This window comes from Aquila chrysaetos, chromosome 5, assembly GCF_900496995.4.
Source record: "Aquila chrysaetos chrysaetos chromosome 5, bAquChr1.4, whole genome shotgun sequence".
In the NCBI taxonomy this organism is placed as follows: Eukaryota; Metazoa; Chordata; class Aves; order Accipitriformes; family Accipitridae; genus Aquila; species Aquila chrysaetos.
In genome coordinates, this window is record NC_044008.1 from 10,693,108 (window position 1) to 10,708,526 (window position 15,419).

Consider the following 15,419-nt stretch of genomic DNA (forward strand, 5'->3'; position numbering starts at 1 on the left):
CCCCTTACTGTCATTTACCATTTAAATCTTGCTTTTATATCTAGTTTACTTTTTATGTTATTTTAGATCCTATCATAGATCAACAAAGAATATTTGGCTACGTCACTGTTAGTTTTGTTTGTTTGCTTTAGTGGAAATATGGCTGATGCACATTTAACCTATACCCTTCAGAAGTGCTAAAATCCATTGAGGTCTTCAAACATTCTCATATTGATCTGTGTAAATCCAGCCAAACTGCTAATGTTACCGATATTGCTGATATTGTTGTGTCTGAAAATAGAGGCTAGCCTCCATTTCTTTTTCAAGTTATTTGCTGTCTCTCGCATCACATACAGAAAACTTTATATGTCGTTATCTGTAAATGACAATTACGTATTAGTAATTCATATAGTAATCACGAGCCACTTTTTCTGCTGAAATGCTGTGTGACTTCAAGTTAGCGTATATACCTAGTCATCAAGTAAACGTATACTAATGTCATTACAAGCTAATAGCTTGACTCATTAGCCTTTCTAAGAACATGATTCACTGCGAAATATCCCATCAACCTAATTAATTCCTCTAATTCTAAAAACAGAAAACACTGGGTCAGGTCTGAAAATCCTATCAGTAGCATAAGGAACAAGGATAGATTTACTGTGCTTATGAAGGGAGCCAAAGTCCTACCTGCTGTCTGCATGACTGCATCTATGAAGAAATGACACACTTTAGAATACAGATAGCATTCCTTTCCTTAGGGAATAGCAATCCATAAAATTTTAGCCTATTTAAATAGCTTTGGAGGAGTCTCAGTGCTGAAAAGTTTATTTATAGTTCTGACTGGCAAATACCAGTCTTTTGGTTCTCTCACCTTGAATTGCTTTCAGATGTCAAAAATATCTCTGATTCATCACTCATTGGCATTACAAAAACTGGAGGTGGAAGACTCATTCCACTGAGCTCATCAAGTGCAGGGACTGTGTCAATTTGATAGATGTGTCTGTGCTCCCTCTCATGTTGACAGAAACAGTTCAGTTATATTCCACCTGGTAAATCTACTGGGTGAATGGCATTTCTGCCAGCATTTCTCAGAAACAGAAGAACCTAGAGTAAAGTGCAGAAATAAAATATTAATGTGTGTTACCAACTGTTACAAATTTGCTGGATGCCCTCAGCATTCAAGTTTTCTTATTGGACCATTTCAACAGGCTGACTGGAGAGCCTGGGAACTGGTGAACCGTGGGTGTCTTTGTTCCAAGTTTTCAATCAGCAAGGCATACTGTGTTGCAATGTTTAAGCCAGCTGACATTCACCAAGATGAAGAGATTCCATGACTTTCCAGTCTCCTGGCAATTCTGGGGAATTTGTATGGTCTAAAAGCTAATGGTGAACTTGATTTGTGGCGATCTCACTGCCGTTGCTGACACTCCACTTAACAGCAACCATGACACTGATCAGATTTTTGTTAACTTGTCCAAGGCTTTATGGGTGCATGTTTATTTTTAATGTGTATGCCTCGTTTAAATAATATCTTCCCAAACTTAAAAATAGGAAAATCATATACAGTGAAGACAAAAACTCTTATTATTAAAAATACCGAAATAGCACTCCCAGCTTCTATTTTATAGCAAATATAACAATGTAACCTTTCTAGCATAACGTGGAAGGATGCCACCTACCTTGTGAGTCACAGACCTTCACTGTAGAATTTTAGTATATAAACAGTCTGTGCTAGCAGAGAGACATGCTATTCAATTCAATTCAGTTGAATTTTGCATTTTATAATTTAATAAAAATATTCATCATACAGGGGTATTTTAAGCTTCCCCACCCTGAAGCTGGTCCAATAATATTATAAGAAAAACTATATGATGTACATACAGACAAGGAAAGATAATGCCACCCTGTTAAAGCTGTTAAGTAGGTCAGAGAAGAGAAAATGCACTCCCGTTTGAGAGTTCTGTGGTAGTTAATGGTGCCTTGCCCCTCAGTCCAATCCTTAGGCACTTGTTTTGATCTAGTTTAATAACTACTCCCCTTAGGATGCAACAAACATTGCTCCTCAAAACACTACGAAGGTCCTCGAAGAAGAGCCACCTGCAGCCTGATGGCAGAGCCAAGAGTAGGTAAAAGCACATCCAACGTCCTCAGTATCGAAGTCTGAGGATTGACAATGAGTTCTTAAATGTACTATCTTTTAGACTTAGACTCAACTGCTAACATGCAGATGGTCAGTTTTCCAAATTGTTTGGTTGCCTTTAATTGTACTGGAAGTTCCCCAGGCCACATGGCCAGTGTCCCTCAGGAGAGTATTTTGAATGAGTGGGTCTTTATTGGGAATGTCAGAGCTCCCTTTCATCTTTAGAAAACTGCAATCTCAGAACTTCAAAATGCCTTCAGGAGATAAAACTGAAGTCTCCCCATTCCTCTTTTCCCTATTTATTCACACTTCTTTTTCTTCTTCTATGGAAAGTCTTACATATTCTTATTTATTCAAGTGTCACAATTTCCTTTTGTAAGAAGAACTTTGGTGCACAGCTCTCTCTCTAATGCCCTAATATGAGGCCAAATAAACATTGGAATCATTCCTCAGATTGAAACTAAGATCCTTCCCTTGAGAGAACAGTGGGACATGCAACTGGATTATTGACCAGTCTGTGAAAGGATTATTAAGAATGTGTTAAGAACAATTTTTCTGCAGTTTGTTTGAAGTATTTTTGGTCTAGTTTGGATAGCATCAAGTGCTGAATAACAAGACCAGACTCAGTTTCAGAAGGTCTTTTGCAAAGGCAATAGCATGTGTAATGGCTTTCCGTCTTATCAAAACTATCTCTTGTCATATCATAGACATGCTTTGGATATTGCTTGGAAAAGACAATGTGGCTGGAATGGTCATGGGCACCTAAATAGTTGGAAAACCCGAACAGAAGCAGTAAGTCACTATCCTTCCCCCTACTCCTCTTGCCACACTTCCCTCTTATCCCTGAGTTATAGATTCACTCAAGTGTAATGCTGACTGGTGGGAAGTGCAAAAGGCACCAGATCTTCCTTAAAAGATGGTGGTGAGTGCTGCTTGCTGTTTAGCCAGCTAAAATTAGAAACATTGATCAGGGCATCACAGTGAAAAGAGATTTTCCAGTCCCCATGAAGCTGGGGATAGTGAAGAGCCAGCATCCCTTCTTGAGTCCCTCTGATAATTACACTTCTGGCAGAAAGTAGATAGCAAGATGAAGCTAGAAAATGATGAAAAGAAATTAAAAGGAACACAAGAAGGGAAGGAAAAATTCTCAAAAAACTTTGGACCAGGTCTTAAATGAACAGAAATAGTCTTCCCCTCCTGCACTTCCATTTTGCAGTTTGACTGCTTTATTACTGCATTGAAAAAAAACAAAGAAATAAGTTGACCCTGTTCTCTGAGCATTAGACTTAGTGATTTATTGTGCTGTCCATGCTTATTCTGTGGGGTTAGAGGAGAAGAGATCTTGCTCTCAATATATCCCCTGGGCTACAGGCTCAGGTTTATCTGTCCCAGCAGAAACGGACTTTATCAAAGGAAGTGTGCACAAAATAACAGGCAATGCCGTAGCACGGTTGAAAGCTTTGCCCTAAAGCTCTTTAGAAAGGACTTAATCTAAACAAACCTCTAAATGCCCCCTATCAGCTGTAAATCTTCACTTGTGTAGTTGTGCTGCTCTCATCCATGTATTTTGCTCTGCCTTGTACTTCATTCAAATAAGTAATAATAAATGTGCAGTGTTGTTCTTGCTAAGTGTGGCAGTGGGCATCCAGCATATAAGAAAATGCCTTTTAAATATTTAGAAATTAATTTCTTTTTTTACAAGGAAAGTCTATTCTAAAAATTAAGTTAGTAGAAAGGACACCGCAACAAAGTGTATCTCCTGCATGTTACAATTAACCTTCTATCTGTTCCAATGAAGAAAGGAAGGAAGGAAGAAAGCTTTCTCACACTGGTTTAGCCATTTCATATGCAGTCCTACTGAGAGTGGTCTCAATTCTGTTCTTTATATGGTAGGAGTTGAGTTGTACTGAGAATTTAGTTTGGCCATTTGCTAAGTTACGAGAAGGAAATCAGGATCACCAGAAGGAATGAGAATTGTTTCAGCACCTGTGTGGGGCTTCCAGAAGAAAATGGGAGAAGAAAAGACTTGCAGTATAAACGACTGACATAGAAGTTTGAGAGCTGGTTACTGTAACACTGTCCACAACTTTATTTACTGAATCTGTTTTGTGGCAGTTGAAACACACTTAGAAAATAATAATTTTCCATGCTTCACAATATAGGGCATCTAGTTTATGGAGATTTAATTTAATCTTATGGTGGCAGAATGAGACAACTGGGATTTTGCAAGAATACTTCATTAGAAAACTTCTTGTATACCTAAAATATCTGTTTCAGTGAGATAAAATAGGTAATATGAGTTTATAATGTTTCTGCCCAGCACTGTAATTGCTCTAGCTTAAATTTCCCTGCAATAAAATTCAACACTGAAAATAGCTATTAGAGAGTAACTTGGATGTAGGAAGTAGTTGAGCACCTGTATAAACTGAGCTTTCAGGATCTTTTTATGTAATCTAAAGCAGAAGATAAGAGAAAACTTATGGGGCACTTATAAATTTTTTAAAGCTATGAGAAAGAAGCATTAAATTAATACATATTAGGACCAGTAAATATCTGGCATCTTGCATAACACAAGTTACAGATTTTTCACTCCTGCATTTAGCCTTGTTATGTGCCACATAAACTAGTACAGATTATACCTTCTTTATGACCAAGAACTCTGAAAATACCTTGAACAACTAATTATTGCTGAAAATCAATTTTGCTGGAAAAGCCCTGTCATACAAATTGTACCAGAAAGTTGGATTCTGAGTAACAAATAAATAATTCCATCAAAATATCTCTTTAGGGAGTTTCTGTTTAGTCTTATATAGGTAAGTCTAATTTGTAGAGACAAGCAAAATAACCTGGATGCTTCAAGCAGAGAGTAGAGGCAAACATAGTCACTAGACGTTCCAGAGGTAATGAAGTGGAGAACAATCACAAAGGTCAGGATAAAAGCATTCATCAGATGGTTTATAATACAAATTGTGGAAGATCACTGGTAAAAATGTTATCGCTGTTATAACTAGCTGTCGACAACATTCCACTAAGATCATATTAGAAAGCACTACTAGCTATTGTAAAGTACGCAGGAGGAGCTATATAACTAGTAATTATCAGACACGCTGCTTTTGACAGGTGTTATTATTCAGGACCTTGATGGATAGTTCCTGTTCAGAAGGATATCCAGGCACTTCTTGGAAAGAGTCCTCCTCGCTTCCGCAGAATGTGCCCGAAGCCCTGTTTCTCTAAGCACAGCAGAAACAGCAGTAGGCAGCGTTGTCATCAGGGCCCACAAAGCTTTCTTCTCGGCTCCCACGAGGACCATGCAGCTCTCTGCTCTCCTCTGGGATCGTACACGTCGTGGGTGCTTTGATTTTCTGCCTCTCACACTGACAGATGTCACCCATCCGTGTGGTCCCAGTCTTCCCCTTACTCTTTTTGGATAGTTCTTGCTATATTCTGACGCTCTGAGTACTACTGAGGTTCTTTTGTCTCCACAAAAGAGTTTAATTCCTTCTTTCATTATATTTAATATGATCTGTCCATTCTTACATCAGAGACATGGTTGCAGGCCAGACAGTGACTATATTACAGTATAACACTGTACTAAAATCAAATGGATGCATATTTGTAAGAAGATGCAGTTGTATTTCCTATTTCAGTATTCCCAATACACACTGGCAGAGGTGACGAGGGGGAGGCTGTGACTTTTCTGATTTGGCCAATGCTGGAGAGAAAAATACAGAGTGCAGAGCCAGCTCTGTGGGCACAGAGGTGAATCTCAGCTGTAGCGATGGGTTTAGTTACCGGGCCCAAGACGTTCAGGGATAAAGCTGCAGCTTTAGTCAGACAAGGCAGTCTGTCTGGGCTTGTAAGAGATAGGCTAGGAGATACATTCTCTAGATCATGTTATACCTGATACACAGGCAAATAACAAAAGCAGGGAGACACATAGAAACTGTGCCTGCCCCTTTGCATAGCAACTACTTGCTGTGGGTGCTAAAAGGGAGTTGAATTTCAACTTGGAACATCAAAAATATGTGCCCGTGTTGCTCTGTTCTCGTCTTCTGTTTTCAAGGACAGGCTTCTGTGTAGCAGATTTACAAAGAAACCAGACAAATGTAAATCCTCTGGTACTTAAACTGGGGTCAATTTGTCTTACCAGTGGAAGTCATCAAAAGCACCCTCCTGTCTCCATTGACTGTATATGTAACTTAGGTATTTCTTTTAGGTAAACTGGCTCACTAACAACCTAAAATTTAGATGCTAAGTGCCTACATTAGGCATGCTGGAGCACATCTCATAAAACAAAACCAAGAATTTCTTTGTTTGTTGTTTTTAAGGAACAATATATATTTGGGCTCACATACATGGGCATTCCAAGACAAAAAATCCTATTTCAGCATGAAAAAGTCTTTTTTCATAACCACTGAATTGTGCTGTGTGATAGTGACTTCCCAGTGAACTGGGAAGCTAAAAATACCGTAATTCCATTTCCTATTGTGCAGATTATTGTGGGCTGAAACCAGCAGACTAACAGTTTGATGTGATTTTAGTGTAAAAAACATCCAGTGAAATCAAAGTGAGGGTCATCTTGAAGTACAGGTTAAATATAGCTATGTCCTTACAGACAATTTCCCTTGCTCTTGGATTCCAGAAAGTGCATGAAAACATTTTGCATCTACACATAGCAATTTTAACCTTCAATCCCATTCCTGAAATCTGGATCTCCAGGAATATTAGGCCAGTCTTGCCACCCCACGGAGTGCTGTATTCATGTAAAACATAGCAAAGATTCAAGGCCCAAGGTGAATTGTGCCCAATCAGGGTTTGTTCTGCTGCAAGTCAGGTAAACAAAGAGCCACTGTCACTGGATATCTCAGAGGCAGTGTCTTAGCTGTCTGCAGGACACACTTTCCAGAAGTAAAGAGGCTTACAAACAGCACATTTTCCTGCCAATGAAACTAGGTACTGCAGCAAGCAGACTTTCTTTAATTGCTTGTTATTTCAAAGTATTTTCTAGATAGGTGTATGTACATTTGATTCTTCCAAGACTATAAGGAACATTATTAACAATTATTAACAATTTACTTTGAAGAAAGAAGGACTACTGAAACTCAGTTGTCCCAGAGTAGAACATTATCCGTCTTTTAGATGGTCTTTGCTTATGATAATATGAAAGGCTTGGACACAAATTTGGAATGCTTGGTCACAGAACTTCACTTTTTAAAAAAGTGGTGTGGTGACGTAGATAAAGCCTGTGTTTTCTCTAAGTATTGGGTAATACACAGAGAGGAAATAGAGGAAAACAAGATATTTTCTAAATTACTTAAATTAAATCAACAAATCTCTGGAGGTACTTAGGAAAAAAAAATAAGTTGTGTGTCGTGGTTTAAGCCCAGCCAGCAGCTAGGCACCACACAGCCGCTCACTCACTCCTCCACCCTCCCAGTGGGATGGGGAGGAGAACTGGAAAAAAAGTAAAACTTGTGGGTTGAGATAAGAACTATTTAATAACTGAAGTAAAAAACCCACAATACTAACAATAATAATAATTGTAATGAAAAGGAATATAATAAAATAAAAAATAAAACCCAAGAAAAAGACAAGTGATGCACAATGCAGTTGCTCACCACCCACTGATCGATGCCCGAGCAGTGATCCACCCCTCCCAGCCCACTCCCCCCAGTTTATATACTGGGCATGACATTCTATGGTATGGAATATCCCTTGGCTAGTTCAGTCCAGCTGTCCTGGCCATGCTCTATCCCAGCTCCCTGTGCACCTGCTTGCTGGCAGAGCATGGGAAACTGGAAAATCCTTAACTTCGGGTAAGTGCTACTTAGCAACAACTAAAACATCAGTGCATTATCAACATTATTCTCACACTAAATCCAAAACACACTATACCAGCTACTAAGAAGAAAATTAACTCTATCCCAGCCAAAACCAGGACATTGTGTAATCAAGTTATTCCAGAATCTTCCAAGGTTTTCTAAACAACTTTCTGAAGCATCTGGTATCAACTGTTTTCAGAGGAGATCCTGAATTTGTCTGTACTGTGCTCTGACCTAATCTGATCTGACAGTGATTTTCTTATTCAATTGAAAGGGTAAAGGAACTTGAAGAAAAAAAATAATTTTCTGCAATCAGTGTTGCAATGTAGTACATTACAAAATAGGAATGTTATGTGAATTAGTACAGAAAATGTTTTGGAAGTTAGCTTAAAGAATGAAAAATCCTATGAGCACTCTTAAAAAACTGCATAAAGCTTTATTTCAAATTTCTTGAAGCATGTTCTATTCCAAAACCTAATTAGATCATCCATAAACTATGGCTGGGAAAATCTTGTACGGGACTCTTCAGATTTCTTTGAGACAAGAGGAGCAGGTGATTATAACATTTGACAGAAAACAGAGCAAAATTTTGATTAAAAACAATTACTCTTTATCTAGATTTATCATTTTGACTACAGTACATATTTGAGGCTTACCATGTAAAATTAGATAGTTGCAACTTCACATTTCTATGTGAAAAGCCTGAAAAAAAGCCACTTCAAGTATACTTGTAATGTAATAATACAACTTAAAATGTAACTGAAATTGAAGATTTTGAATTGCAAATTATCTGAATTATTAGGGACTAAAGCTTGAAATCATTTCATCAAGCAGAAATTGAGTATCAAATCTTGGTTTTGTTCCACATTCCAACAAAACAAAAACCTTTTGGAAAAAAAACTATTAAAGAATCAAAATGTATCTCTGGATTTCATTTAAACCTTGGTGCAAGTAACTGATAACAGACTTTTTCCAACTTTGAACTGTTTCTAATTAAAAAAAATATTTGTTGCCTGAAATATTGCCTGACAAATAGGAAGGTATGCTATGCTTTTTTCTGTACAGATCCTAAAATGTTTGAGCCAGAACTTGTTGAAATCTGTATTATTTCTCCTTGTTTGTAATGGGAGTGCCTCAGATCCAAAATGAATGTAAAACTGTTTGATATCTCTCTAAATACAGAAGCGAGCAGAATTCTATTAAGATCTTTGGGTTTTATGGTCCATTTGAAAATTTCTGAAATTATCTTATAGGTATATTAATATGTTCTAGGTAACTTTTCAAACTGTTTTTGTCAGGTACTTAAATCTTATTGTTTCTGGAAAAATGGAATTAGTCTTGATTTGGGGAAAGAGTACTAACTGATTACAAAATACAAGGCTTTTCAGACAATTACATTCAACTCAGTAAGATAGTAATAATCTTATAGTAATAGCTATTTGCTTTGGGTATTGGAGATCAGATTTCACAAATGATACGTAGTAGAATGAGCATTTTCAGGTCATCATGTACTGACATTTTCTTTTCTTGGGTGTAAAAGCAGAAGCAAACTAGAATATACAATGTAAAAAACCTGAAGGCAAAGAGATTTCAGGCTGCTGATCTCGGTGTCTGGCAGACGTGGGCAGATAGCAGCTAAGTTCTGCAGGGTCTGAGCCCTGCTTGAGTCTCTGAAAGGATGCTGTGTACATGAGGTTGTTCACACTGCATTTGAAACACGTAGATTTTAAGAATATTTGCAAGTCATCACATATATGGTGTAGTTGATCCTGACTGCTTTTATGTGAAAACATAGTGGTTCGGTACCTGCCAAAGGAATATGAAACCTTGATTCTGGGCCCTTCCCAGCACAGTTGATGTTCGGTTGCTTAGAGACTTCTGCTTCTAAGGAGACCTGTGTTTGAAATGGAGCTGCTTACTATTAAATTCCATTAAAAACGGGCAGTTGGGACCATTTTATTTTGAATTGGATCTTGCCTTCTGTTTTGCAGCTGGTCTGTCTTCCAAATGATAAACCCTAAGTTATTCTTTAGTGTGATAGTTCAGGCACTTTCTGGGAAAGTTTACTTTTTTGTCTTAATTTTTATTGCATTGAAAAGGATTTTTAAAGCAACAGTTTTCAATTATAATTAGTCCCATCTTTGTTTATCCATAATTTTGCAACTGCTATTGTGAGGCCACATCCCCACTGGCATACACTGGCCAGTTCAACTTGAGACATATAATTACAATATAAAGTTGTACATTTTCCAGTAAAGGAACACCCTCTTTAAAATAATTGTGATGATGTGTGCACATGATCAGTTAAATGCCTCAAGAGCAGGCAATGGGAAAGAAAGATGAAATCTGGATAGTTACATTACACTAGTGGTCTTTATGAACACTTTAGAAATAATGCAATATGTAGAATTCCATTCCAGTCTTAATAAAATACGTATATAATAAATAAATAAAAACAAATAAATAAATAAAAATAGTAAAATGTTTAATTGTTCATCACTGACTGTCAGCTTGCCTTTAACCAGTATGTTGCACTCCTATGAGAAGGCTTCGTGTTGTACTCAGTATTTAATGTGTGGATACAGAAGAAAATTCTGCAGCCAGGTCCTGAGCAAATACCATGAAAGCCTTTGGAACCCCATTTAAAAACCTTAGCGCAGAATTTAGCATCCACTATTGGTTATTCATGACACAATATTAATTTCAACACTGTCTACCCATTTTTTAATGGTACTTAGCATGAAAGGATAGCTTGTGTATTTTGAAAGTCTAAAAGCTAAAAGATAGCCTTCATTAAAAGGATGATCATACCAACAGATTCAAAAGCATTCAAATAATGTTGTTAAGGCTCAAATTCTTGCATATTTCCCAGTATATCTGTGTTAAATTTCCTGCAATTTATTCCCTTGCTTTCAATTATCATGACAGATAGTACAGGTACAATAAATTATGTGCTGGGTAAAAACATGAGCAAGTTACATGTCTCCTATTCTTTCCAAAGGCTGCCATAACATCCTTACCCTCTCTAAATATGCATCTTGCATGAAAAACAACCAAAACATTGCCAATTGACATGTCTTAGCTGAATTATAGTTGATCTGAACTATATTGCCATTTGTACTGAACTGCACGCTTGCAGGCTAAGATTAATAATTCACCTGAAACAGAATGCCGTATAGTGTAGCAAATGCTTAAGACTGAACAGGGGAACAAATACATTAAAATGTTGATTGGAAGAATAACCTAGATAAAACAGTGAGTTGTTATTTTTCGTGCTGATTGTGGCCATGGCTTTCTCATTGGCACAACATCCCTTTATGACTTATAGCTATAAAGAATGTTATAATGTCATTCCCAGTAAGTAGCAGGTAGTTGCTTGAATCCCACAGTGGCAAAAAATTATACTGTGAAGTCTGGTTTTATGTTGTTCAACAGTAAAATTTCCTCTCTTTTTTTTCTCTGGATGCTGGTGAGGGGTTTTTTTAACATTCACATACTTTGATTTTGGCTGCCATCTTTCACAACACCAATTACATGAAAATTAATTGCTCACTATTCTTTTCTTTGTGCATTATTAATGTAACAAATGTCAACACAATAGACGAACCACACATAGGACCCACACTAAGTGTTCACAGTGAGAAGGGCTGGGTGTCAGTTATGTTAAAGTAAATCAAAAGAAAAGGTCTGAAAACAATTCTTCGTATGCTAGGGCATCCACAGGACTAATTCTGAGATCTCTGTACACCCTCTGTTACAGGGTAACTAGGTGGAAGTGTATTATCTATAGATTTAAATTTGATATTGGGCAAATATTGAAAATACATTACACTTTAATATATACTTACATTTTATAAAAATGAGGGAATTCTATTAAGACTTTAGGAAGCTTAACACTTTAATAAGAGTTTATTAAAACTTTATTGTGAAGCAAAAATTCATTAATTTTGAGAAAGTCCGGAAGTGACTACAGTGACATTGACATCTCTCATTAATTATTGCCATGTGACGTACAATTAAAGCAAGAGTTGTGATTTTGCAGCCTTTGCTCATGGGCATACAGGTCTATTCAGTGATTTTCCTCTTCAACAGCTCGAGTCAATCCTCTTCATAAGTTCTTATCTGCTGTTTTCTTAGGAATGCATGTTGCAAAGTGCCAAGGAAAAGTCAGAGGTGCTAAGCAGTTTCTCCCCCAACTGACATGAGTAGGAATTGCAGAAGTTCAGCACAGTTACTTTTTCTTGCTTGATGATACCATTGTACTTTTTTTTCCTGGCATTATTGCGCATGTTCCTGTTATTCGCCAAACCACCTAGTTATGAAACAGTAGCTTTCTTAAAAATTATTTCCAATGAAACAGTAAAACACTCCAGTCATTATAGGACTGTGACGCTCATTCCAGCTGAATTTTCTTTAAATTTTGGGTCTTACATTGACTTTCACAAAAGGGATTGTTCATTAATGTATTGCTATGTGACAAAAATTTGCAAATTAAGAAGTAGCTTATTCATATGTTTATAACATGCTAATCCTTCTTCTCTTTGGATATGGGCATGGTCAGTCCAAAATAAAGCATGCAGAATGACTCTACACTTTCATTTAGGTCTTGAATTGGATTTGAACAGTTTGAGTAATAATAAGATCTCACATGGAAAAGGTGTGAAAAAAGTGTCTGCCTTCTGATATTAAGGAAATACAGAGAAAATACTTTGCATTTTTGGTGATGAACTTTGCTAATAATGTACAAAGATACAGAGTAATGAGTCAGCAGCTATGTCTACTTCTGAAAGCCAAGAAGAATACCACTGAAATATATTAATAATTTGATTTAATAATAATGTTCTTTAATCTAAAATGAGCTTTAGCCACCTACCTATGTAATGTTATGCATATACCTATAAGTTGTGACTGTAAGGGACTTTTCCCTGGGGACTCACTGCTGCCAAACCAAAAGGACATGCCAATAACTGAGAAGTATTAAGTCTTAGAGAGTCCATAAGGTCTTAAAGATGATATAGGTAGTTTATCTGATGAGAAAGAACTGTACGATTGTCCAGCAGTAGTACTTGTACTATTGTTGTTCCTTAGTCTGTGGAAGCGTAAAGGATTTTCTGTGGGGTTTTGTTTGGTTTTTTTTTCTTTTAATAAATTTGTTCCTAAAAGGCCAGCAGGGACAGAGTAGAGAGCCAGAGACGTACATCTGCAAAAAGAAACTAGCAATGAAAGATGCAGGGAAGAGGTTTGGATTCTTCTTAACTTGCTCATGTGCTACCTTTCTGCTCCCTTCCCACCCCAAACCAGCTCAGGTCAGGAGGAAGCATGTCTGGAATACCCTTCAAAGATACCCTGACAAGCAGGGCTGGTTCTGGTCCTGCACACAGGCCCTGCTCTTCTAGGAGGGTTCAGCGTTCAGAAGCACTGCGGGGTCTCAGGCAATCCCTCTTCCTCAGCACTTCTCATCAGAGCCGGGAGAAGTCTCCCAACAACTCCTGTTTTGTACAGCAGCACCAAGGTTGCCTTAGCCCAGGCCTGTGAGCTTATACACTGCTCGTGTGCAGACAGACCAGATTGCAAACACCCAGCAAGCATGTCGCAGTCCTGGGTTGGAGGGTTAGGCTGCATGTTAGCTACATCACGGCAGGCACAAGGTAAAAAAAGAGCAGGCAGGAGGTAAAGAGGACATTAGGATGATCTGGTTAGTGCAAGAGCAAAGGATTTCTAGAACTGTGTGGAAGGCAATGTGGTGAAAAGCAAACTCCCATGTACATCGTTCACGCTCATCGTACGTGTTCATTGTTAGAATCTATTTGCATGGGAAAGACGAGTACCATTTACCTGCCCAAGTGCAATGACGGTGCCATTTAGCAGTGCTGACCAGTCATCTCAATGAATAGAAGGTTTGATTATTTCTTAGTTATTAGATAATATGCTGAACAGAACCCCATGAAATTAACCTTTAAGATGACACAGTAAAAGGAAATGAGTCATTCCAGGCGGTCTTCATCACTGCATGAGCACCGAGCTTGCTAAATTAGTTCTGTCGTAGTGTGGGTGAAGTGGAATCAATCCATATCATTCACACATACATTTGCTGCTCATACAGGCAGTTTTGGGACTGCTAAATAGAAATAAGCATTGACTTATATCTAAATAAAGCAAAGTTTTGTATTATGTTTACTGATTATACTTTCCAAATGGGTCTGAAGTGACTCATTAGAGAGAACTGAGAGTTCCTGAGGTGTGTCTGAAAGAAAGGATAAAAGGAAGCAAAATTCTAGGCAAGGACTTTCATGACTGGTGGTAATGGGGAAGTAGAAACAGTTTTAGTCTTAGACAATACTAAAGAAAGGAAAGACAATCTTTCATCTTCTTATTTACAGACCACTGTACTATTCTTGGAAGTATCAGCCTGTCCCAGCGATAGTAATAGCTCTGCAATTCGCATAGTGGAAGCTGACTGATTAGTTGAAAAGTAGGGCCTTTCTTCTGATTGAGTAGCTGTAGAGAACATGAGACAAAAAACACTTCCCACTGTTTAGGAAAGTGAAGATCCAAAGAAGGAACTGAAAATATCTTCAAGTGCCACAATGACCCTGGCTGAGTATGATGCAGACAGACTGGTAGATATGATAAAAACAGCTTTACACCAGACGAGCGGTTAGTTAAACACGGGCTGAAGCACACACTTCCCTATCTGGATGAATATCCATCAGTGATGCACGCTGACAGGCTGCAATGCCATCTCAGAGGTTCTGTCTCTGAATGGAGACTAGCTGGGAGACCACCTGACAGCTGCTAGCAGATAAACGCTTCTCTCTGTTGCCTACATTTTCCATACATATGGAAAAATTTGGTGCCATCTAATGGACAACCCCCTGTATCCCAAACTTTGAATGTGTTAAACTCTATACAAGAATGCTTTTGCAAGGGATCTGTAAAGGCCTGTTACCTATATTTGTTACTGCTTCATACTAAGAATTTCTAATTCAGTATGCTTAATTATATATTTTGGGATGTTACATGCATTGTTTAGAGGCGAAGACTTACTAAGCCCCACAGGTAATACAAGGATTTCTGTGTTTCCTGGCTTTAAATTTATGAACTGAGGTCATCACACAGGTTCCTCTATTTCAGCAACATAACAACACATGGAACTAAATTATTGCACCTAAGTGCTCTGATGTGTTTACAGGTGAAATTTAACTAGCTGTTTTGTCAAAGTGAGCTAGATCTAGAAGACCATCCTTAAACAAGTTTACTGCTATAGCTCCATGGAGTTGTATCTCTCTTAGTAGACATCATGACTATGTCAACAAAGTATTGCTTTAGCCCATGGGGTTTATATCAGCATGTGTACACTCTACAAAGTACGTTAGCAAAAAGAAATTGGTCTACACCACCACCAATACAATCACTGTTGTAATGAACAATACTCCAACCAATTATTATTCCTGCTGTTAGTGATGACCTGATTGTAT

At 37.7% G+C, this 15,419-nt stretch overlaps 1 protein-coding gene across 11 annotated transcripts in view; it reads left to right on the top strand.

The window, feature by feature from the left end:
• PCLO (piccolo presynaptic cytomatrix protein) overlaps positions 1-15,419 on the top strand; it is a 396,208-nt gene that overhangs the window by 270,250 nt on the left and 110,539 nt on the right. The window lies entirely within an intron of this gene.